Below are 24508 nucleotides of genomic sequence, written 5' to 3'. Positions count from 1 at the left end.
CCTCTATTTTCCTCCCTTTCCTCATGAAAAGGGAGCAGAGGCCAGCAAGAGAGGGAAGGAGACTCAGCTGATGAATGCTGAATTGCGTCTCCAGGCAAGCCCTACGCCAAATTACCCGCAAAATGCCACCTGCAGGAGGTTCCCGTTCTGCCCGCAGAGATGTCCTCTTTTTCTCGGAAAGAGCGTTCAGAGGTAGTGGGAGGCCTCCCAGCCCTGGGGATGAAGGAGGTACCTTTTCTAGGCTCTGAGGGCCCCTGCCCTGGCAATGTTAACAGAGGATGTGGGCTTTAATCGGGCAGGAAGTCGAAGACTCCTGCATCCTTACTCCAGGCAGCAGGGGAAGGGGGCGAGGAAACTGTACTCAGCTAAGAAGAGAGGAACTCTAGATTTAGAAGGCTCAAATTCACAACGAAACCTGCTTGGTTCTTTTGAAATCAGGTGGTCTTTCTGAGGATGCCACATAAAGAACTGTTTAATGAGGCAGTACCGTTGGTCCATTTATCAATTTCACAAATATTAACGAAGCATTGGTGTGCCAGGAAGAGGACTGGGGGGACAATCTGGTCAGAACGGGCTCGGCACCTACCCTCTGGAACAGAGTCTAGTACTGTGGTTCTCCACCAGGGTGGTCTGTCCCCCAGGGAACATCTGGAAACAGCTGGAGGTCTTTGGTCATGACAACTGGGCATAGCGGAGAGGGTGCTATGGGCATCTAGTGGGCAGAGGCCACGGTGGTGCTCAATACCCTCTGAGGCTCAGGACAGCCCTGCACAAGGACCTGTCCCCTCCATAACGTCAAGAGGGTCGAGGTTGAGAAACCTTGGTCTAGAGGGAAACAGACTTCAACGAGACCATCATGAATCCTGGCTGGATATTTACATTCATACTGACATATCTGCTTTGCAAGTATGTACAGCAAGTACAATGTACAACAGAGGACCCGAGACACCCCTGGGGAGAAGGAGGGGCAGGCAGGGTTTGGGGAGGTGCTCTGAGGAAGGGCCAGCCTTGCAGGATGAGCTCAAAAGGACAAAGGGGGTGGGGGCTGGGGGCAGGGGAGAGTGCTCCAGACAGAGGATCTCATGTGCAAAAAAGTCTTGTGTTAGAAGGTACTGTGGATGGTTCTGGAAACAGAGATTTTGAAATTTTTTTTTTTTAACACCATCATCATCCTACAGTCCTTGTAGGACCAGGTCTACCCTGGGGCCATAACCTTGAGGAATAACTCATCATGACACATACTTGAGTTTAAACTAGACAGAAGCTGGAAGAACAATGCTTCACACTCCAATATCCATCCTGTCCCCCTGCCTTCTTTTCCAAAATCAGATACTGCACGTTAGAAGAGGCAGGAATCAAAACCCTATTTCGTCTTAGATTCGAAACTAAAATTATGACTCCCATAACAAAAAACTGATGAATTAGACCTGGTGGCTCATTGGTAAAGAATTTGCCTGCAATGCAGGGACCCAGGTTTGATCCCTGGGTCAGGAAGATCCCCTGGAGAAGGGAATAGCTACCCACTCCAGTATTCTTGCCTGGAGAATCCCATGGACAGAGGAGACTGGCAGGCTCCAGTCCACAGGGTCACAAAGAGTAGGACACGACTGAGCGACTAACACTTTCACTTTTCACTTTCATAAAAAATAAAAATATTTGCTCTAAACAAACTTACAGTTGCCAGGGGGAAGGGTGGGGGGAGGACAGTAAGGGAGTCAGGGATGGACATGTACACTGCTGTATTTTAAATGGATAACCAAGAAGAACCTACTGTATAGCACAGGGAACTCAGCTCAATGTTATGTGGCAGCCTGGATGGGAGCGGAGTTTGGAGGAGAATGGACACAGGAATATGTACAGTTGAGTCCCTCTGGTATTCACCTGAAACTATCATAGCATTGTTAATCAGCTATGCCCCAATACAAAATAAAAAGCTAAAAAAATATTTGCTCTACCGAGGACTCGGCAAGGACGATGAAAAGACAATCTACAGATGAGCAGAAAATATTTGCAAACATCCTATCTAACAAAAGTCTAGTATGGTATCTAGAACACACAAACAACTCTCATAACATAAAAGTAAAAAAACATCAAACAGTTCAATCTGAAAATGGGCCAAAGAAACAGACTGACATTTCCTTGAAGAGAACATACAGAAGGTAAAGAAGCCCGTGAAAAGATATTCAACATCATGAGCCATTAGGGAAACGCAAATTAAAACACCACAACAGTCTGGTACTACACACCTATCAGAATGGCTAAAATAAAAACTAGTGATAATACCAAATGCTGGAGAAGATGCAGAGAGTCTGAATCGCTCACACAGTGCTGGTGGGATTGTAAAGGGGTACATCCATGCGGGACAACAGTTTGGCAGTTTCTTGTATGTGTTGAACCATACAATGCAGCTATCTTAGACATTATTTAAGAGAAATGGAAACTCATCGTCACACAAACACCTGCACCAATGTTGTAGCAGCTTTATCTGTAACAGCTTCAGACTGGAAACAACCCAGATGTCCTTCAACAACTGACTGGTTAAATAAACCGTGGCACGTCCTACATGGAACACAGCACAAAGCAGGGACAAGCCATGGATACACACTGCAACTGGGATGGGTCTCAAGGGAATTACGCTTGAGTGAAAACAGGTAATTCCGAAAGGTTACACACTGGGGAATTCCCTGGCGGTCTGGTGGTTACGATTCAGTGCTTTCACTGCTGGGTCCCAGGTTCAATCCCTGGTCGGGAAACTAAGATCCCCTACAAATCACATGGCATAGCCAAAACAACAAGCCCAAAGGTTGCCTATTGAATGATTCCACTGATAAAATAGTTTTAAAATAACAAAATTACAGAGATGGAGAACATACCAGTGGTAACCAGGACTCAGGGGTCTGAGAGGGAGGTGGGTGGATATGACTATAAGAGGCTGACGTGAGGGGTCCTGGTGATGAAACTGTTCTGTGTCTCGACTGTGGTAGGGACACAAATCTACAATATGATGAAACTGCATAGAGTCAGCACACACACACACAAGTACACGTGAAACTGGATGAAATCTGAACAAGGTGGATGGACTGTATAACACAATGTTAATGTCTTAGTTCCAGTACTGTAGCTATAGTATATAGCTGAGTACTACAGTTGTGCAAGGGCTTTCCACGCGGTGCAGAGGTAAAGAATCTGCCTGCCAATGCAGGAGACACAAGAGACGCAGGTTTGATCCCTGGGTCGGGAAGATCCCCTGGCGTGGCAAATGACAACACACTCCAGTATTCTTGCCTGGAAAATTCCATGGACAGAGGAGCCTGGCAAGCTACAGTCCATGGGGTCGCAAGAAGTTGGATATAACTGACTAAACACACACACACACACATAGTTGTGCAAGATGATTTTTGTAGGAAGTAGGTGAAGGGTTACCGGCGATTTCCCTCTACTGTTTTTTGTTATGGCATATCAATCTGCAACTATCTTAAAATGAAAAATTAAAAATAAAAAGCATTATTTTAAAATTTTAGTCAGCAAATGCACCTTAAGACAGACCTTTTCATTATTTACTTTCTTTTCCCAATACTGCAAGCACACTAAAAATGTCAATATTCTAAAAAAAAAAAAAAAAATGTCAAAACTATGTGTCTGAATAATTCTGCCTTTTCATAATTCTTTGAGAGAGCACCAATTCTTAGTTTTCTTGGCCGCTCTAAGCTCCGGAGACAACCACTCAAATTCAAACTGGGTCCCCCACCAAGTCACTGCCTGATTTCTGACAAGCACTATATTTCACCTGCCTACTGCACAGGGCACGTAACAGTAGTCCCTGCTGATGCGCTGATGTGAGGAATAAAAAAGGGTGACACAGCTCAGGCTCTTTGGACAGTTCCTGAACACCAAGGGCTCAACCAAGCTGCCTCTGTCACGATTCACGGGGGGTCAAGGAGTCCTTGGGTCTCTGTCCTCAGTCTCCAAATGTCGACTCTTCAGCCCATCCGAACAGTTCTTCCTCAACTGCAAAATTTCCCCAAGTTCCAATCTCTGAAAATCAAAGGGAATTTTTAAAGCTGCCTTTTCTGTTTTATTCATGGTCTTTTTGCAACTGTGGACCATTTCCTTCATTTCTTTGGGCTTCAAGGATCTACCGTATGACTTTATCAGAGTTTCACGTGTGGGCACAGGTCCTCATGGAAGGGACCTGAAAGCAGGCCTGCCCTCCTGGGTAGCAGCTGGGCCCCGTGATGCCTCCTCGAACAGCCCTGGTGATGGTGTCAGGGCAGCTCTAGAAATTTTTTTTTTTAGAAAAATGTATCTGATATCACTGGGTGACCTAGGATATGGCTATCAGGCTCCAGTGACTTCCTGGTGCTCCTTCTGAGACTGCCAGGCTCAGGTATAAGGTGACATGCTTCCTACCAGCTGAAAATGAAATAGGGCAGGACCACACCGATGCAATTCAGAAAAGTTTCAGCGTGGCAAAGCCAGAAGAGCCCTGTCTCGGAAGCATGGATGGTGAGCCGAGTCTCATTACTGTTTTATTTGCTTAGGTGGAGGGGAAGTCTAATACAGAACATGCCTGATGATTGCCCAAGGAAGCCATTTAGAAATCATTCTGAGCTGCACTGGAAAACCTATTATGATGGTAACTGGAGAGAAGAAGCAATCCGGGAGAAATATGTTAGATTTTAGCTCACAGGGCAGACTCTAAAACCCAATGTTTCTTTTGAAAAGAAACACAGGGTAGATAGATACAGAGAAGTCCCCTTACCCGTTTTCACAGAAATTCTACGATGGGAAGAAAAAGGAGCCCTCCTCTCTAAACTTGAGGTTCCACCCTGAACTACCTACATCCCAGTAAGGGGGCTCCCCTCCTTCCAAGAGTCTAAGCAGGAAGTCTGGGAGCCACCCTGCATCCTCTCCCTGACCCCATTTAACCATCAACAAGCTCTATCCTTCTACTTCTGAGATGCTTCCTGAATGGTCTATGTTCTCCACCTCCTTTGTGCTCAGCAAGCCACTGACAATCCTGAAAGAGAACATCAGTCTCCCACATCCAACCCAGGTCTGCACTGTCCAGTGACCTTGCTGATAGGGAAGGCTGACCTTGACCCTTGGCACCAACACCTGCATCAAACAGGTCTTCCTCGAACTCTTACCCTCCCACAGCCTCCAACCTGGCCAGTTTGCTCTGATCTGGCTTCCTCTGCAGGTACACTCTCCCCCTGGCAGCATTCAAAGCCTGCCAGGCTCTTTCCAGACTCAGGCTTCTGTAATCCTGCTCTGACTACCACACTTGTGGCCTCTTCTTCTCTTTGTGCCTGGGGCGGGGTGGGGGGAAAGAGTACTTTTTCTGTCCTGTTCACACTTCCCCAGCATCCAGTGCTGCCCAGGGGACAGCACAGTGCTCTCTCGGTAACCAGGCCGTCGATGAAGAAGCCAGGCCTTCGGTAATCACCTGAATTCACCTCATGTAATAATACTGATTCGGGGCCTCCCTGGTGGCTAAGAGGTAAAGAATCCACCCTATAATGCAGGAGACATGAGTTAGATCCCTGGATGGGGAAGATCCCTTGGAGGAAGAAATGGCAATCAACCCTAGTGTTCTCACCTGGGAAATCCCATGGACAGAGGAGCGTGGCAGGCTACAAAGAGTATGGTCGCAAAGAGTCAGATACGATTTAGTGACTAAACCACAACCAACATCGATTACAGAAGCCACCACCTTGCAAGCACTGACAGGTTCATTCAGATTTTTCCATTAGATGTTATGGAAAAATCCAAACGAACCTTTTGACCAACCAATATTTAGGGAGTCATTTCTTTTTTAAAAAAACAAACAAGAAAAAAAACATTCTCGAGCAGGGCTTCACAGCTTTGGCACTACTGACGTTCCAAGTTGGATAGCTCTGTGTTGCAGGGGATGCTCTGTGTATCGTAGGGTGTTGAGTTGTCTCCCTGGCCTCTCCTATCAGATGCCTGTGGCACCACACACGTGGCTGACAACCAAACGTCTGCAGACACTGGCAAACATTCCTGGGAGAGAGGGGCCTCACCCTTGGCTGAGAGCTGTTGATCCTGAGAAAAGTTAGATACTGGTGGTTAAGACTTCAATTCTGCCCACAGAATGCCTAACTGACCCATGCTTTGATTGAATTGCAGGAGCAAGAATGCATTTTTTCTAATATCTAAATATGTTTTTTGCATTTTTTATTTTGGCTCCTGGGTCGGGAAGATCTACTGGAGAAGAGATAGGCTACCCACTCCAGTATTATTCGCCTTCCCTTGTGGCTCAGCTGGTAAAGAATCCGCCTGCAATGCGGGAGACCTGGGTTTGATCCCTGGGTTGGGAAGATCCCGTAGAGAAGGGAATGGCTACCCACTCCAGTACTCTGGCCTGGAGAATTCCACTGAACTGTACATTCATGGAGTCGCAAAGGGTCGGACACGACTTTTACTTTGCACTTTCATAGCCCATTAACAGTGTTGTGATAGTTTCAGATGAACAGTGAAGGGATTTAGCTACACGTAAACAGGTATCCAAAGGATGCATTTTGAGGGGGCTTGCCACGTGGCATAGGAGATCTCAGTTCCCTGACCAGGGATAGAACCCACACATCCCTGCAGCAGAAGTGCGCAGTTCTAACAACTGGTCTGTTTCAGGGAAGTTCAAGAATGCATTTTAATACAGTGTTTCCTAACCGGCACTTACATGTTTTCAGTTCAGTGCAAATATGCATTTCAAGCCTCTAGTAACATTTATGAACAACTCTTGAGGGGCTGGTGGGTCCATCCTGAGAGACTCAAGCTAGCTTCGCTAGGTGACGGGCTGAAGTGAAACAGGAAGCAAAGTGTGGCGGAGGTGGAGGGACGGAACACGTAGTCCAAGAAGAACTGGGGGAAGGATGAGGCTTCTCATGTTTGATCTAACCTTCAATCTGTGTCTGGTGCATGAAAACAGGAGTGCACGACAAGAGGGCACCTTAATGCTTTGGCTCCTTGCTGAGTGCCCTCCTGCAGGCAGCCTTAAGTGCTCTTTCTTTCCACGCTGTGGCAGAGCCCAGGAATGAAATGGGAAGGATGGAATCTCAACATTGCTCTCACCCTGTCGACCACATGCCCCTCAGACTAACATAAGGCTATTGAGCTTGGAGGAATTCAAAATGACTTCCTACTTTTACCTGCCACACTGCAATAATATTTTCAATTATTGGTTAAACTGCAAGTACCCCCACGAGTCATTTAAATAAATCTCACATGTATGAAATAGCCAATTGTGTTCTCAGAGCTATTCCCAGCTGTAAAAATAGACCCACACTGAATGTACTTTTTTCTGCAGCTAATTGAAAATACTGCACGTAGAATGCATGAGCGAAAGCCCCCAGGAGGAATTTCAATTTGCGTTCCCTGTTTTAGAATGTACAATCAAACGCTGTCTTAAAGTGCTCTGCACATTTGAGTCAATACTGCTTGCCTGAAGCCCCAACGCTCCTACATTTTCACACCAGGAATTGATGACCTGAGGTTTTTAATGCTCCAAGTGGCTTTTTAAACAATGGCTTTAAGAGGGCTGTGTTTTCCAAGAATACAAACACTCCTGGACTTGATGGATTCAGACCTCTGCAGCCCAGAGAGGCTTCCCAGGTGGTGCTGGTGGTAAAGTACCCACCTGCCAATGCAGGAGACACAAGAGATGCTGGTTTGATCCCTGGGTCGGGAAGATCCCCTGCAAGACAGCATGGCAACCCACTCCAGTATTTCTGCCTGCAGAATCCCGTGGACAGAGGAGCCCGCCAGGCTACAGCCCACAGGGTCACAAACAGTCAGACATGAGTTAAATGATTTAGCACACACAAGGCCCAGAGAAAATCCCCCAGGAGGCAGCAATGAGTATTTAAACAAAATCCCAAAGGAATATTTAGGAAGATGACCACTCTATATTTACACCATCTTCCCTGGTGGCTCAATCTGTAAAGAAACCGCCTACAATGCAGGATATCTAAATTCAATCCCTGGTTCGGGGAGATCCCCTGGAAAAGGGAATGGCAACACATTCCAGTATTCTTGCCTAGAGAATCCCAGGGACAGAGGATCCTGGTGGGCTTCAGCCCATGGGGTCACAAAGAGTCGGACACAACTGAGCAACTGACACACCACTCTATATTTATATGTTGTCTGTCGCGACACCCTGGCAAGAACCATCCAACCAGCAAAGTTATGCAACGCTTAGAAACCATCTGAAGTGACGGGAAGTATAATTTCAAATTTGGGTTCAATCATCCAACACTGAGGTTCTTCCTTTAGTCTGACTCCGTTTTTCTCGCTGAGGTCCCTGCTGGTGCTTTCTGAAGGAATAGGGCGAGGGACGGTGGAGCAGGGGAGGGGAGGTGTTCTAACTTGGTGTCCACTTGGATATGGTGGTGGGGTAAGACTATTGAGCCCTAGGCCTGCCTGTGTGGGATAAATCCCATCCCTGCTCTGTGACTCCACTCTCCCATCAAATCAGTGATACCTGCCCCTGCCCCCATCCTGCAGAATCCACATACAAGACACCATCCTGAGAGGTGACCTGGCCACTCTTTGGTCCCACAGAACTCTTCCTCATGGGACAGGCCTTTACACAAAGCTGAGGGAGAACAGGGATTTCTGGAATTAAAAATCAATGACTTACAACACTGTTAGTTTTCAGTTTCAGGTGTATAGAACTGTAAATCAATTACACTCCAATAAAATTTTAAAAAAGAATCAGCACCAGATATACGGAAAAAAAAAATCACTGACTTAATGAAAGTTCTCCTCACCCATCTCTAACCTCTGCTATAAGATACTGCAGTGAGAGATCATTAGGGATGGAGGAGGCTGAGTTTCTTTTTGTCATGAAGTCACAGTTTTCTCTTGGGCTCCAAACTCACTGTGGATGGTGACCACAGCCATGATATTAAAAGATGCTTGCTCCTTGGAAGAAAAGCTATGGAAAAGCTGCTGCTACTGCTGCTAAGTCGCTTCAGTCGTGTCTGACCCTGTGCGACCCCAGAGACGGCAGCCCACCAGGCTCCCCTGTCCCTGGGATTCTCCAAGTAAGAATACTGGAGTGGGTTTCCATTTCCTTCTCCAATGCATGAAAGTGAAAAGTGAAAGTGAAGGCGCTCAGTGGTATCTGACTCTTAGTGACCCCATGGACTGCAGCCCACCAGGCTCCTCTGTCCATGGGATTTTCCAGGCAAGAGTACTGGAGTGGGTTGCCACTGCCTTCTCCAATGGCAAAGCTAGACAGCGTATTAGAAAGCAGAGACATAACTTTGCCATATAGGTCCATATAGTCAAAGCTATGGTTTTTCCAGCAGCCATGTAGAGATGTGAGAGTTGGACCATAAAGAGGGCTGAGCGCCAAAGAATTCATGCTTTCAAACTGTGGTGTTGGAGAAGACTCCTGAGAGTCCCTTGGACAGCAGGGAGATCAAACTAATCAATCTTAAAGGAAATCAACCCTGAATACTCACTGGAAGGACTGAGGCTGAAGCTGAAGCTCCATTCCTTTGACCACCTGATGTGAAGAACTACTCTTTAGAAAAGGCCCTGATGCTGAGGGAAAGATTGAAGGCAGGAGGAGAAGGGGATGACAGAGGATGAGATGGTTGGATGGCATCACCGACTCAATGGACACAAGTTTGAGCGAATTCATGGAGATGGTGAAAGACAGGGAAGCCTGGCGTGCTGCAGTCCATGGGTCTCAGATTCAGATGTGACTGAGCGACTGAACAACAAAGAATGTCTCTCCAGCTTCTCAGGACCAGTTATGTTCACCAACAGGGCAGCCAGCGAGTCACTGCGCACAGGAGAGGGGAGAGCTAATTTATGAAGCTCTTCCTGTGCGCACAGCCCAGTGGATGCATCATCCTACTGAATCTCACATCAGCCTTTTGGGTTTGAGCTGAAGTAACAAGAGATGCAGAGAGGCTGCGTCATCTGCCTCACATCACACAGCGAGAAAGAGGCCAGAGACGACGTGGACATGCCCACCACCACGTGACAGACATTGCCAGAGGCTTCTCCGGGAGAGAGGGCAGAGGTGGTCCCGTCACTTGCCTCCCCCTGTCCACTCCCTCTGGGTCCTCTTTCACCCCCGAGTCAGAGCTCAGGGTTGGCGCTGATCCCTGCCCCCAGCTTCGCCTCGCCTTCTGCTCCTGGATGCTGAGCAGTGTTCTGAGCACATCTGCCAACCCTCCGCCACGCTGCTGCAAGAGGCGCCCCTTCTTCCAGCATGAAAGTCTCTGTTTTTTTTACGTTCTAAGTACCATCTGTGCTTGAATACATGGTGTCTCCCAAACAGGACAGTTCCCTCGTCCAGCAAGAGAATCCCAACACCTCCACCCCAGCGCCCCCGTCCCGCAAGTTCTGGTCAACATGGCTAAGTATGTGAAATCACATATATTATGATCTAGAAATAGAACCTTTCCATTTCCACCTTCCGTGAAGCAATTTAATTCAGAGTTTTCCCCAGACATCTTCTCCATGCCTGTCATCGCTTTTTGAGTCTAACCATTTCCCTCAGCACATTATCTACTTTCCTTCCGAGCTGCCTGTGATACTGTACTTTTCAAATCTGTGTGTGACACTTTATGAAAAAAGTCTATCCTAAGCCATAAGAAGCCCCCCCACAGATCATCAGAAGAGTGGCCCTCACAGGCAAAACTATATCCGCGATCCCCACAGCATATTACTGGCTGTGTCACATTTTAAAGTGACCCTTTGTGGCTTAGATAAAATTTGACCTGACAGAGTAGCTAACCTTCTCAGCAAACCCATTTCCTCTTCTACTGAAGGCAGAGTGATAGCTTGTGCTGTAGGTGGGAGTGACTATAAGACTGAAATGCAGTCAATGAAATGGGAGTAGAAATGTTGCCCACAGGCCTGGCCCATCCAGACCTGCCATATGCAATCTGCCGTGACCTTTCTGGTTCCACCAGCTTGATGCCAATCAGCATCATGCCCTCGGAACCGACCTGTTAAACGAAATGGAACCACGTGATGGAAAGAGGCTGTGTCGCTGAATCACCAGGTTGGAAAACAACACACCAATCTGGGGCTTTATGCAAGTGGAGAATAACGTTCCATCACGTCTGAGCCATGGCACATGTTTGGGTTTATTTGTTACAGCAACTAACATGACCATAACTAACACGACACATTCAACATTTGGTGATTGTGAAACGATGACCTCAGGAATAATGACTAAGCCTGTATTCAATTTCTCTGCCTTTTTAAAAAAATGCCTTTTCATCATGCAATCTCTCTAAGTGCTCATACTAAGTATTGATAAAGGTGATTTCAGGCTTATGTCCTTTCTGCCTGTGTTCTCATGAGTCTCATCCATCCGGGGCTTTTGCTAAGCTCTGACCAATAAACATATCAAGATCTTTGCAAAATGGAAGATTCTGTAAGGACCGTAATATAGAGCAAACCTCTCTTTGTCTGAGGGACAACTTCAGAAAAATTTTCACTTCACATTCACAGAGTTTTTGAACTAGGACATTCTTTTTCACAGACAAAATTCCCCCATTTTAGTGCCTTTGGGGGCTTCCCAGATGATATTGGTGGTAAAGAACCCAGCTGTCAATGTAGGAGATGTAAGAGACATGGGTTTAATCCCTGGATTGGGACAATCCCCTGGAAGATGGCAAGGCAACCCACTCCAGTATTCTTGCCTGGAGAATCCCATGGACAGAGGAGCCTGGAGGGCCACAGTCCACAGGGTTGCAAAGATTCAGATACAACTGAAGTGACTGACTTAGCATGCATGCAATGCTTTTTAGTGACTCATTAAGGCATCCCCAAGGTACCAGTTTGGCATACCTGACCCAGAAAAGAGCAGGCCTTGCTGCAATTCGGGACACTTCAGTGTCTTGAAGTCTAGAGTATTTACTGAAAGTGAAAGTTACATGCAAGTAACGTTTTACACTTTCCAAAGTCATATGTTAAAACTGTCATATTTTTTATGAGATCTGATCTCTCTGCCATGGAGAAGTTATTTCCATGTATTTAGCCATAGATAGCCCATGAGAGACTAAATGACCAACTTTTATTATGGATACAAATCAGTAAATAGCAATTCTACACAATTTAGGGCAAAATGGATTCTGTGGAGAGTAACCTGAAAGAAGAAGAAAGGGCCACATTACCCAAGAGGGCCGTCTGCACGTTTGTGCTTGTCAGCCACAAGCCAACACGTCACACTGGGCACACTCTTACCTCTACATATACAGACACACACATACGAACACACATGCATTGTAGCGACTGACATTTAAACAACTCCTCTGAGTAAAAGGCTTTAGCATCAGCATGGCTGAGCCTTCCAAGCTCCTGAAAAGTGGGTATCACAGCGCTCAATTCAAGGGGAAGGAAACTGAGACCTGGACACAGTCCATTTCTTGCCCAGCTTCCTGACCCTCAGGGAGCCTCCAAGTTCCTCATTCACAGAACATCCTAGGGCTGCTCAGGTGACCTAACTTGTAATATTTTCTATTTCCCTGTCTGTAAAACAGGAACAGTTTAATCTCTCTCTGCAATGAAGCTGCATCCTTATCATCTCCATTCTTTAGCTTTGGAACTGGAGCTCAGGACTGATGGCGGGGAGTGGGGGTGGAGGACGCAGAGAATGTTTTGCAGACATAAAATTACTAAGCATAGAACAAGACACTTAATCCAGGTTCATTTGACTTTCCAAGTCACCCTCATCCAGCCATGGTCTGTGGGTTCGACCACCATTGTTTAGCCTTGGTTGTTCCCTGAAAACACTGTTTCAGAATCAAAAATCTCTACTGAGACACCCAGATCTGGAGTGAACATCCCATGGGCATGAATCTCAGAAGGGTGCTTCACACACTTGAACCTCAGTGTTCTCATCTGTGAAGTACGACTAATTTCCACCTTACTTAATTTCCATCTGTTTAGATTCAACAAGATCGTGTATAAAAGGTGTCCCATAGCACTTGACACCCTGATGACCCACTGATCTTTCACTTCATTCCCCGTTTCAAGCATCTTCTGGGCTCCTCTGTGTCAGGTACTGTGGAAGGAGACCAGAGGAATAAAAGAGACTACAAAATCCTGAAGATTTCCTAGTGGGGCGGAGAAGACACACACAAATAAGTAGAACACATGATAGAGAGTATCAGAAAAGCACATTTCTGCCAATGTGTATATAAAAAATATACTTATCCTTCTTAAAGAAATTTTAGACTACTAAGTGATATACATGCATGAAACAACTCTGTTTTCAGTAACTGCTGAATCAATTCACATTAGTATGACTAGCACTGGTCATGATTAATGACCTAGCTGCACAAGAAGAGGTTCACTATGAATACTTCGGCATCTCTGGCCAATCTTCTAAGTTGCTACTTTAATTAACATGTCTTTAAGAAATGAATACAGGTTTGGCAAGACACCATATGAGTCTATCACTAAAGTAACTTCAAAGAGAAAACTTTTCTTTTTAGAAAGAAAACTCTATAATTAAGTCATCACCCAGAATCTCCTTGGCATTTCCCAACTCATTGTCCAAGCAACAATTCAGGTTAGGGCATACACTGGGTGCTATAAAAAGTCCCACATGTATATTTGCCAGTAACATTCTTAAATCATACTAATGGCAGTTGAAAATACATTTCCTATCTAGGAATGTTGGCAATGGTTAATCCAACATTCACAGAACTCTTTTGTATAATGAAGGCATCAAATCATAATTAGATGACCATGTGCTTAAAATGGCTATTTCTGGATATATGGATATCACTGGATACAATAAAATGACTTTTTCACAGTCAGACAAACAAGAACAAAAGGGGAAGACTTTGGATGCTACATCTGCAGAAACCTAAATATTAAAGATTACTTTTACCTAAGATTACTTTTCCTACTGTGCAATTTATTCATTCTTCATAACTACAATAAGAAAAAAAAACAGCACCCAGTCTGACAAGGCCAGCCTGCAATATGCCCCTAGAAAGACCTAATGGTAATACTGCTGCTTATGTTTCCTCAAAGGTGGACTAAAAGTGAGTTTATTTCATGCACCAGCTATCCTTTGCTCTGTGGCCAATACCAGAGGAGCTGGAAGCCTGTGGAAAAGACAGATGATCAGCTGATCACTGGGAATACTGTTCACGAGAATTTTACAGAAAAGGGGTCTGGAAACTAAGTATGCAAACACAGACAGCAAGTTCCTCATTCATGAGGTCAAAGGCACAATGAAAACACAGGTCCCAGGAGTGAAACGTTCACATGGACTACTGTGACGAATAGAACCCCACCTCCATCTCATGTCCTGGAAGTCAACTCCAATCGAGGCTCTGTGCTCAGCACCTAAAGCATACTCTCCACTGCATCCTCACAACACTTAAGATGTGATTACCTTCATGCCCAGTTCACAGATGAAGAAACTGAGGCTTGGAGAAGTCTAGTAAATTGGCTACAGCCCCCTGACCTCCAGCTAGTATCCAATATAATCTAGATACAGATGAAAGCCCATTCATCTCTACATGTTCCATACTCTTAATTACTACACTATACAAAGGAGGAAGAGGAGGATGGGGAGAACATATACCACAAGATATGACAAACTCTGAAATAAAGTTAAAGATAAAGAAAACCATAAAAACAAGTTAAATCTCAATGTTTTAACCTAAGTCTACACAGTTGTGGAGTAGACATCCTTTAAAAATATGTCACCTTTGTCCTTTAGTTCAGTTTCATCCAGCTTAAACATATGTTATTCTCTTGGACTCTGCGTATATGCACTCTACCTTTTCAATCCAAAGGTCAGTATTAATTTTAGAGTGTGAGTCCCAGGAAAAAAACAAGTCTCTAAGAAACAACCGGGCCCAGGGGCCCAAAGGCGTGAAAACATTACTTCAAAGCTAACACAAAAGTATTAGCCTCTTTCCGTCTCTGTTTTGATTGTCTTATTGAAAGACATTATACAGCAAGGAAAGAAGATAGTCTCTTGAAAGGGGGCCCGTGGTTTGACACGGGTTTCTTTTTGAGAGGTTATAAATATTGATGAGTCATAAATCTTTGGCGGTTCATAGTGTGAGCTCAGAGCTCACACGTTTACAGACCTGGGTTCAGGCTCTGGCATTGACACATACAGACTGTATGAGTAACCACGGACACCTGGGCGGCTATACACTCTTCTGCACAACTGTCTGAATGGGAATGATGTTAATATCTGTCCTACAAGCAGCCATGAGGCTGGAGGAGAGACGCTGAACCTCTATCAAACCTCTGCATACAAATACTAACCAGCACACTTCTCTCACTACTCCTCCTTCCTCTGACTGCAGGTTTCGACCATGTGACTCAGAACCTAGCCAATCACAGGCTCTCATTCCCCTGACCACAGCCATTGGTCCAGGGAAAGGCACATGACCCAACCTGAGCCAATCAGAGTGCGCCCCTGGGATTTTTTTTCTGACCTAAACAGCCAGGAAGCTCATCTTTCCTCTTTAATCCTGAGGCTGTAGGAAGGTCAGCCTGAAGGTGCCTACAGTCGTGGTTCAGAGACAAGACATGGTGGGAAAGAAAAGAGGTTCAAGGACGTGTCTCTAGTTCCGGCCACCTCCAGGGTCAAAGCACCCTTACCCTGGCTCCGGGTCAGCAACGTAAGCCAGTAGCTCCCCCCAGGCTCTCCGTGTTTTTGAGTCAGTTATTTTGACTACACTTGATCATACTTCTGCACTTGTAACCAAAAGATCAGACAGTAATTAAAGTGCATATAATCTAATCAGTGACCAAATCCTTAATAAAAATAATTTTCTCCTAAGTGGATTCACTGGTTAAAAAAAAAAAGACCAAAAAAAACATTTTTTTTTTTTAGTAGAAAAGGCAAACACCGCCATTATTTATACGGTATTTTCTCAAAAGAAAGAAAAATCTATTTTCATTTTCAGTCACCTTGTTCATTTTCCAGTGGGGTTCATATTCAATGTTAAACTTTCTCACCTGCCCACATTCACTTTCAAGATTTGGCCCATAAAAACTGGGGCCAAAAACAAATAGTTATTTTTTTCTATAGCTGTATTAGTTGGCACTAAATGCAGAGGGTGTGTGGGGGGTGGGGCACGGGGCGGGGACAAAGGACTGATGCTATTTTTATCATGCTCATAGAAATTCCCCAGGTTACTGGACTTCTCTCTGCTGTAAGGTGGGGGAGGTCATTACAAAAACAAAAACAAAACAAAGTATATTCACCAAGGTCTGCAGTCATTGTAAGAAATCCTTTCTGCTTTTTCATAGGATTTATTTATGTTTTACATTAAAATATCTCCATATTATCATTCTCCCAAGAATGAACTGATAAAAATAGAAAGGCACAGTGGGCTCCAATTTTCCAATTATCTTCTGAGGCAAAGGGCAAAGTCTGAGGTCAGACTGAGGCAGGAGCATGGGGTGTTCCTGGTCTCATCTTGAATTAGGGCATCCACCCCAACCTTTGAAGGAATTCAGGGAGGAAATGGGGATGAAATGTTTGTCCAAATGCATGAATGGAATTACAAATAGAAGACTGCTGAGGCTCAGTGGCCATCCCCATGCACAAAAAAGAGGCACAGAAGGAACGCCAACTTCTCTGGACTGGGCTGACATCCAGACCTGGAAATCTAACAGCAGAATAAAGGGAGAATCATTTACTGTGTAAATTGACTTGGCCTGTTGGGTGAAAGGTAGCATTTCTCAAAAGAGAAATAAAACTGTCCTAGTCTTTCAGTGTTCTTAAACAAATTGTGAACTTAGAGATAAGAAATAACCTAAAGGTGTAGTTTATTGCATCTGACTCCATTCCATACCTAAGGGTGTTTTTTTAAACCCAATATTGATTTTTAGATTAGACATACAATCTACTCATGAGGAAAGATGGTTCTGCAAAGAGAAGGAGGACACATTTATGAATGGAGACAGAGGTTTACAAAGAAGATCCCAGTATACGGGACTCAATGTATCACACATTTTTATAAATGCCTCCAAGTAGGAATACAAACCAAATACATCTTCCTGTTGGGCCTCAATGCTATTTCTGAGCCCTAAAGAGCCAAACTGAATGATTTATTTGGTTTAAAAGAAAAAATGAAAGAGAAGAATTTCATGCAGATAAACATATAACTGCATTTCAGAGAAAATTTCATCTAGGCCTGATATTTATGAGAAAGCTGGGTCAGAAAGGAACATAAGCCAAGAAGTTAAACTGTTTTGTTTTTTTTTTAATAAAACATTTGAGATCACTATTTCAACACACCTATTGTATAGGTAAGGAAATTAAGATCCAAATGGTCAACTATATAAATCTTTTATGGCACAGTGCATACCCTCTCCCAACCCAGGCCTCCTTCCACTAAACTTAGCTTAAGACATTAGCCAAAAAACTGCCCTGGCAAAAACTGAAAAAAAAAAAAAAAAATCATAACAACAAAAAATGGGTCAGAAAGAAGGCATGCTATCACCATCATTGAAAAGGTTAGTGGAAATAAGCTAGAAGGTCTTCTACCTTGTGGGCTTCCCTGGTAGCTCAGTGGTAGAAAATCCGTCTGCTAATGCAGAGGACATGGGTTCAATCCCTGGTCTGGGAAGATCCCCTGGAGAAGCAAATGGCAACTCACTATAATATTCTTGCCTGGAGAAACCCATGGACAGAGGAGCCTGGTGGGCTATGGTCCATGGGATCGCAAAGAGCCGGACACTACTCAGAAACTGAACAACAACAATTCTACCTTCTACAAATTGTGAAATACGAAGTATAGCCAGTGGACTTCAAGGAAGACAGAACGAAGCCAAAAAGGGTTCAAATGAGGATAAATGAAGTGAACACAGACACAGAAGCCCTTCTGTGTTAGACTTCCGCTTTTTTCTCAGTAATGTTCTGTCTTAGAAGACATGGTTGATCAAACATTCTTTTTATGTTAGGATATAGATTGATTAAGTGCAGAAGTACCAGCACCAGGGGTAGAGGTCTAGAGGCAGAGCTCCCCTTTAAGCCCAGAAGACAAGCACTGGTTCATAAAATGTGCAGAAAACTTATGAAAGATATGAAAATGGTTTAGTTCAACATCCATTAAACGCCTTTGGGTCATGCACCATTGCTGGTGCAAATGTAACCAGAACTGAAGCACAACTTCACACCATTTGGGAATCTGGTGGATAGAGCATGTTGCCATGACACAGTAACCACCATCAGAAAGGCATCCATTGGGTAGTGTACATGTGTGTGCATACCACATGTGCATCAGGGAGGACTGGCGGATACTACTTACTGGTCTTCAGGAAAGACTTTTTGGAACAGGTGACACGAGATGTGAGTCCTGAAAAAGTGGAAGTTGGCCAGACAACGAACGCAGAAGATGGAGAAAGAGAATTCCAGGCAGAGGTCCAGTAGGAGCCAAGATAAGGAGGCAAGGGCAGCATCATGGTGTGGTAAGTCTGTAGGAAGTTCAGTTTTGCAAGAAAATAAAGTTGTGGTGTTGGAAAAGACTCTTGAGAGTCCTTTGGAGAGCAAGGTGATCAATCCAATTGATCCTGAAAGACATCAACTCTGAATATTCATTGCAAGGACTGAAACTGAAGCTGAAGCTCCAGTACTTTGGCCACAGATTGAGGGCAGGAGGAGAAGGGGGTGACAGAGGATGAGATGGTTGGATGGCACCACCGACTCAATGGACATGAGTTTGAGCAAGCTCTGGGAGATAGTGAAGGTCAGGGAAGCCTGGTGTGCTGTAGTCCATGGGGTCGCAAAGAGCTGGACACAACTTAGCAACTGAACAACAATGCAGCAGGGAGATGGGAAGGGACTGAAGAAAGCTTGGCCTTTGTCAAGTCATTACAAATGGCCAGCAGCCTGGGGAGGTGCTGGAGAGAAGGGCCCTGTGGCAAGTTGTCTGGCTGAGTGCTGACTTGTGGGATAGGACTGCCCAAAGGGAGCTAAGTGCTCTTGGGAACACAGTGCATGACTCTGGGCACCATGTGAGATGAGCTGAACCATGTTCCAAGGGCTGAGGTCTTCTGGCTTTGGGACATTGAATTCAGCCTGCCCTGTCTCCTCCTGTGGTAATGGGGCAGGAGGAGGGTGGTGAGGTCTGTGGAAATGGTTTATTATCAGCAGAGACTGCATTTCAGTACAGGTGAGCCAATACCAGAATTATGTATCTGCAACCCTCCATGGAGAGGCTCAAAAGTATTTTGAGAAATTCTGGTACAGCAACTTTAAATGTGAACAGAAAGATCACCTCTTCAATCTGAGACACTGACCTTGGGACACAACACAGCTACTCCTTCAGAATAGGGCTTTGTCCCCAAGAGGAAAGCGCTGAGTTTTCTCGGGAGGGACACAAACGGATTCTGACTTGAGGGGCCCACGGTAAGTAGGCCCAGCAGCAACGTGGACAATGGTTTGAAAGGCGTACAAAACTAGTGTGAAAGACCAGGCAGGAGACGGTGCAGTCAGTCACTCAGGACTGCCCGTGGTCATCCCCCAGCCTGTGGTTGCCAGCTCAGAAGACCATGGGCGCTGGGAAGCTGCTGTAAGGGGGGACCATGGGTCCAGGGGGAGTGGAAAGCAAGCAGTCTCCAGCCTACCCGGGCCCTGGGAGCTCCATGCCAGCCACGTGCTGCTACATGGCAACGCAGGCCTCCTGTTCCAGGGCCCCTGGTTTTTAAGAGTAGCTGTAAATCCAAGTGATAACTCAACCTTTCTAAAGGTTAACTCAATTTCTGTAGACATGTGTTCAGGCCAACGATATGTCTGCCAGCTAGAAATGGCGCACTGGCCATCACTGTGCCACTTCTGGACTGCAAAGCAGAACCAGGCCACAGGTTTAAGCTGTGGTTTAAGGGATTTCACAGCACCAGCACTAGGACTCGGTGACTGTCTGGATGTGGGGGGCTGGTGGCTGCTGGAGGAGTCTGGCGACCCTGGGAGGTCCCTGCTTTAGCCCCCTGGTGAATGGTGGCGCCATCACATAAGACAGGGGACAGGTTTTTGCTAAGGATGAAACAGGTATGGGGTGGATGATTAAAAACTAAAATCGCTTTTGGACTTATTGTGGGAGCATGGATCAGCCCACTAGATTGGAGGGAACTAGCTGAAGATACAATCTGGGACTTTGAACTGGTGAAAGTGGAAGCCATGGTAAAATGGTAACTCAAACATTCCTCATAGAGCTCAATATGGGTGAGACCTGAGCCCCAGGAAACCCCGGGAGGTAGTGGAGTTGCCAGGGAGGCAGAAGGCAAACCAGCAGGAGATGGCAACTAGGGAAGAAGAAAAGTATCCAAGAGAAAAAGAGGAAAGATCCATACCCAGTCCTGCAGAAAGGTCTACAGGACATCCTCAGATCCTTCAGGAATTATGGTGTCTCAATGGGGAAAAAATGGAAACAGTGACAGACTTTATTTGCTTGGGCTCCAAAATTCACTGCAGATGGTGACTGCAGCCATGAAATTAAAAGACCCTTGCTCCTTGGAAGAAAAGCTATGACAAACCTAGACAGCATATTGAAAAGCAGAGACATCACTTTGCCGACAAGGGTCCATATAGTCAAAGCTATGATTTTTTCAGTAGTCATGTATGGTTGGACCATAAAGTAGGCTGAGTGCCAAAGAATTGACACGTTTGGGCTGTGGTGTTGGAGAAGACTCTTGAGAGTCCCCTGCACATCAAGGAGATCAAACCAGTCAATCCTAAAGGAAATCAACCCTGAATATTCATTGGAAGGACTGATGCTGAAGCTGAAGTTCTAATACTTTGGCCACCTGATGTGGAAGAGGCCGACTCATTGGAAAAGACCCTGATGCTCGGAAAGATTGAGGGCAGGAAGAGAAGGGGGTGACAGTGACAGAGGATGAGATGATTGGATGGCATCCTCAACTCAATGGACATGAGTCTGAGCAAACTCTGGGAGATGGTAAAGGACAGAGAAGCCTGGCGTGCCGCTGTCCATGGGGTCGCGAAGAGTTGGACACAACTGAGCGACTGAACAATAACTCCTACTGTGGGGAGACTGGCCAGGTTGCAGAGTTGAGAAGAAAGGGGAGCCTGAGGAAGGGTTAACTCACTTAAGAAGACCTGGATACACAGGTGGTCACTTAGATGAGTTGGGGATGCAGGGACAAGGGAGGTTATGATGCTTTTAAAATACTGTTAACGTGCACATCTGTGGCTGATTCATGTCAATGTATGGCAAAACCACCACTATACTGTAAAGTAATTAGCCTCCAATTAAAATAAATAAATTTTTTTTTTTAAAGAGTTCATAGGGAGTCATGAGGCACTGTCAGATGTGTCTCTGTCTCTCTGATCTTCTCTTAAGTCCCTGCCCATCCCCCGATTTTTCTTCTATTATTCTACCGTATTCCAACTCTATCAGAGCATAGTTATATTTGCTTTCTGTCTGTCTGCTTCCACAAGAAAGACTGTTTCAGAAGAGCACGGACCTGCTATCTTTACCATACATCAGGGCCTAACAAAGTGCCCGGACACAACAGGTGCTTAAGATTTCTTGGATGTGGGTAACTGTGGAAAAGTCTGTGGGAAGGAAATGGGGTGGGACATGCAGAGACATCAATCCAGTGACTCCTGTTTTCCCTGCAGAATGGGTCATTAGTCACCTGCCAAAGGGGAAGGAGGGTGGGGAAGAGATCTCCTATGGTCAAGAAGAGTTGTGATGGGAGGACCAATCTGCAACCCGGAAGGAAGGAGCCTGTGGTGCAGAGACACTGAGATGCTGATTTCAGAAGCTGAGCAACTCTGGGTGAGGGCAAGACCCGGATGTAGAGGACCCAGTAGCCAGAGTGGGTGGAGATCCCTGGAGTTGAGCTGGTCAAAGAAGCAGGCAGGGGAGCATCTTCTACGTGAACTGTGGGACTAGGGGAGGAGAGAAAGCCCACGGGACAAAGTCATCCATGCTGTGGGAGACGGACTGGTTGGCAGAGGACGGCTATAGAGACGGGTAGCTGGGGCCTGACTGGGTCCCCACCTCATTTTCAACTCTGCCACCTCAAACAATCTCTGACTAGTATTTGGTTACTGACGTGTGGAACTGAAAATTACTGTCCTTTAGAGACTGACTCATTTCTGTCCTTTTAAAATTACACTAATAAGTGAAGTTCACGGGAGACGAAATTTTCTGCATAGATTGATTTTTTAAAGAATAAAAAAAAAGAAAGATGACATCTTGCTGACCTTCTAATTGCCCTGCACTGTACAATATTTTTGAACCACATTTCAAGCAAGAATCAAAACTCAGAGTTGAAAGAAAACTTACATGATTTCAGCTAACACCTTCATTTGCATGCCTGAAGAAAATTTTCGCTGAAATATTGCAAACAGCCCATAATTACTGATTTATATATGCAGACAGCATTGAAGGTATCTTCAATTTCTGAAGTGTGCTTTAGATATACAAATTAGCAACGCTTACATTTTTCCCAGTTATCAGTGTTCAACTTTCGATATAAAATCTCCAAAGTATAAAATTATCACGTAGATTGCTCCTGAACAGTTCAGAGGGGTAATCTGCTTCCTGGCTTGAAAGAGGAAGTCAAATCTTCAAACACCTTTTTATGTTGATGCTAAATATAAGAATATAAATATAAAAATGCTCCCTGAGAAGTAGTCAAAGCAAGACACAGCAGCATTAGAGATTTCTCGAGAGAGACATAGGCGAAGATTATTTTTCGTTCATTAAAACAGTAAAACCTTTGAGAGCATCTTCCATGATACCTGAAGGTGGAGTGCTGTCTTATGTAATAGAAGCCTTTCCTCTGCACTCAGTTTGTAGGCAAATTAAACACCCAGTTCCCCCAGAATTTCTGAGTACTTTCACCTTACCTGTAGGCACTAATCTGTATTGCAAGTCCCATTGCGACAGGCGATTAAAAAAAAAAGCAAAGATCTGCTCCACAGGGTTAAATCGGAGGCAGGAAACCAAAGGCTCTCCCCCAAACCACACGTTACCCCCACTCTGCTCAGGCAGCGGTAACAAGTAGGAGTCCGTAGGAGTCCTCCGTAAGAGGAGGTGCACCAGTAAAGTACGGGGTAGGGGACGCCCGCGAGTACCTGTGTACCCCAAGTTCAGGGTCAGGGGCGCCCGATAGGACGGACCGGCAGCAGCCACGGCGGCCCCAGAACTCCCGGTCGCGGGCACACCTGGACGCCACCGTAAGCGCGGCCCCTCGGCTCCCCGCCCGGGTCCCACCCCGGCTCCCCGAGGGGCCGGGCGCGCACGCCGCCGTGGCCGAGGCAGCCCGGTCTGACGAGACTGAGAAAGTTCCTCCGCCCGACGCCAGCGCCCCCGGGCCCCGCTCGCCCCGCAGCCTCCCGGCCGGGCGCAAGGTCACGGCGCGCAGCCTGCGGCGCGCGGAGCTCCGGGACCGTCCCCGGCGCGGCGGGCAGCCCCGGCCGCTCCCCTCCCGCCCCTCGGGCGCCCGGGATCGGCCGCGGGCGCGCAGCCCCGTACTCACCGCCCCTCGCTCGGGATCCCCAGGTGGCGGCCGTGGGGCGCGGCGCGGCCGGAGCCGGAGCCGGGTGTTGGCGGGGCGGGGGAAGTCGGGGGAGGAAGAGCGGCGAGGAGTGAGGCGGCGGCGCCTGCACAAGCCGCGCAGCCTGGCAACCCTACAGCGCGAGCCGCCGGCCACGGCGGCGGGGGCTTTATCGGCGGCCCGCGCGGCCCCCGCCCCTTCCTGCCGCCCCCGCCCCCGGCCCGCCCCGCCCCGCCTTCCCGCCGCCTTCTTTGTGTGCCGGCGGCCGCCGCGTCCCCGCGCCCGCACTCCGGGGCGCCCCCGCTCCCGCCGCCGTCCCGCCGAGGCCGCCCCCCGCGGGTTCCCGACCCGGGGCTGCGCCGGAAAGCGCCGGGAGACGCGCCGACCCCGAGGTGCGGCGCCAGCCCGGGCCGTGCTGCACGTGGGTCGCCGGGCTCGGCGGGGGGTGTGGGAGGCGGGGAGGGACCCAAGGACTCGCGGCGCGTCCCTGGGACGCCGGGCGGGTCGTCTGGGCTTGTTCTCCCACCCCCCACCCTCCCCAGCCTGCCCCGGGAGAGACGGGGTGGGACGCCCCGGGAGAGTGCCTACCGTTCCGGGTGATGGGGTGAACGGTGCCAGGTCGCGGCTGGGGAGGGACAGATCGCCCGGTGCCCCAGAGCCGACTTCTCCCGGCCTCGGGGACAGAGGAGCGGCCGCTGGTCGCCCTAGGCAATAGGCAGACGAGGGAATCCAGAAAACTGGATTCCTGCTTGTGGTGACAGCGTAAGGTACCCGCAGAGCCCAGGGCATCCGGCCCTTCCCAACCGGCTACTGTCGCCGATGGGACCTTGTGCGCCGCAGAGGGGCACAGACCCCAGAGGCTGGCGACAAATCACTGTCCCGCTTCCAGCTGTGTTACCCAGATCTCCCGTATTCAGCCCTCCTTTGCGTCGACTTAGGTTCGTGGGTACCCAACTTGAATGACATATAATTTATGTCGCCCTTAAACAGT

General features: G+C 46.9%; 1 protein-coding gene across 3 annotated transcripts in view; it reads right to left on the bottom strand.

Moving 5' to 3' along the window:
* SERPINE2 (serpin family E member 2) overlaps positions 1 to 24236 on the bottom strand; it is a 64411-nt gene extending 40175 nt beyond the window's left edge. The window contains exon 1 of one of the 3 annotated variants that reach the window (XM_043445495.1): positions 24106 to 24236. The gene's annotated coding sequence lies outside the window, so the exon portion shown is untranslated. Of the gene's footprint in view, positions 1 to 22867; positions 22890 to 23499; positions 23773 to 24105 lie in introns of those variants that run through there. The other 2 variants (XM_043445496.1, XM_043445494.1) reach the window with 2 other exon arrangements.
* Between the last annotated feature and the right edge of the window lie 272 nt (positions 24237 to 24508).

This window comes from Cervus canadensis, chromosome 24 (assembly GCF_019320065.1).
Source record: "Cervus canadensis isolate Bull #8, Minnesota chromosome 24, ASM1932006v1, whole genome shotgun sequence".
NCBI classification, from domain to species: Eukaryota; Metazoa; Chordata; class Mammalia; order Artiodactyla; family Cervidae; genus Cervus; species Cervus canadensis.
This window is presented reverse-complemented; position numbering and strand designations above follow the sequence as displayed.